General features: G+C 50.5%; 1 non-coding gene across 1 annotated transcript; it reads right to left on the bottom strand.

Moving 5' to 3' along the window:
- Window positions 1-322: 322 nt before the first annotated feature.
- On the bottom strand, window positions 323-429 carry LOC119623961 (U6 spliceosomal RNA). Its single transcript, XR_005240063.1, has one exon. It is a non-coding gene; the product is annotated as a U6 spliceosomal RNA (small nuclear RNA).
- Window positions 430-1298: the final 869 nt, after the last annotated feature.

Here is a 1298-nt window from a genome sequence, read left to right as displayed (position 1 = left end):
TCTAGCCCACATTGGGGGGGGGAGGGAGCTCCCACAGGAGGGTGGCTCCCAAGAGAAAGGGGTTACTGGGAGCTCACTGAGAAGCAGCCTACCACATTTGTTCTTATTTTCCCTGTCAATTCTTCAATTTCAAATCTTTCCCCTTAATCACCCCTTACTTTCCATTTCACTGCCAGCACCTCGATCTCTGTCTTCTCACCATAAAGCAGATTAGTAACAACTTCCGTAACTCACCATGAGCCCCTGCATAGCCCTCGTTCCCGGCAGCTTGTCATTATTACTGAAACGCCCAGAACCACTTCCTGTTCTGACTCATTCATTTATTTATTTGGAACACTTCAGGAATTTGCGTGCCATCCTTGCGCAGGGGCCCTGCTAATCTTCCCCGTACCGTTTCGATTTCAGGACACGTGCTGCCGAAGCGAGCGCGCTTTCTGTTCTTGTTCTCGAGCCTTCAGCGCTCATCGCTCCCTGCTTCCGACCGTGGGTCGCGTTCCTTCCAACGTGCGTCTTCCACCCCCAGCTGGGCGGGGCCTTCACTGCGTTACCTTCTCAACATGGCGAGCTTGGCCGGATGTCACTTCGCCTTTGCCTTTTCTTCTCCGGACTCGGCTCACCGATCTTCTCAGCAGAGCCGGCCCTGCTCACTACCGCCCCCACCGGTCGTGTCGTGCTTCATTCCCACAGGCCGCGTAAGGTAACATTTACATATGTTCTGACTGCGTGACTGATTCTAGTTTCCCTGTCGACGCTTTTCTTCAACTAGGCTGAAATCCGTGTAACTTCCTATATTTCTGTGCATATGAGGTATCTAACAATATTGAGCACCTACGAATTCCTCAAATACTTGTGGCTTCAGGTGAAAATAGAGCTCTGTACTTCTAGCTGCCTGAGGCAAAAAAAAAAAAAAAAATTAGAAAAACGGTAGGAAGGAGAGATAACATAAAAGCCAAAAGAAGGACTATTTCGAGGCCGAGTGCGGTGGCTCATGCCTGTAATCCCAGCACTTTGGGAGGCCGAGGCAGGTGGATCACCTGAGGTCAGGAGTTCAAGACCAGCCTGGCCAACTTGGCGAAACCCCATCTCTACTAAAAAATACAAAAAGTTAGCCGGGCGTGGTGGTGGGCGCCTGTAATACCAGCGACTCGGGAGGCTGAGGCACGAGAATCGCCTGAACCCAGGAGGCAGATGTTTCAGTGAGCCGAGATGGCGCCATTACTCTCCAGTCTAGGCGACAGAGAGAGACTCTGTCTCAAAAAAAAGGGACTGTTTTGAGATATTTCCTAATAATTCTATCT

This window comes from Chlorocebus sabaeus, chromosome 7 (genome assembly GCF_047675955.1).
Source record: "Chlorocebus sabaeus isolate Y175 chromosome 7, mChlSab1.0.hap1, whole genome shotgun sequence".
In the NCBI taxonomy this organism is placed as follows: Eukaryota; Metazoa; Chordata; class Mammalia; order Primates; family Cercopithecidae; genus Chlorocebus; species Chlorocebus sabaeus.
Note: the sequence above shows the minus strand (reverse complement) of the source record. Positions and strands in the feature narration are given on the sequence as shown.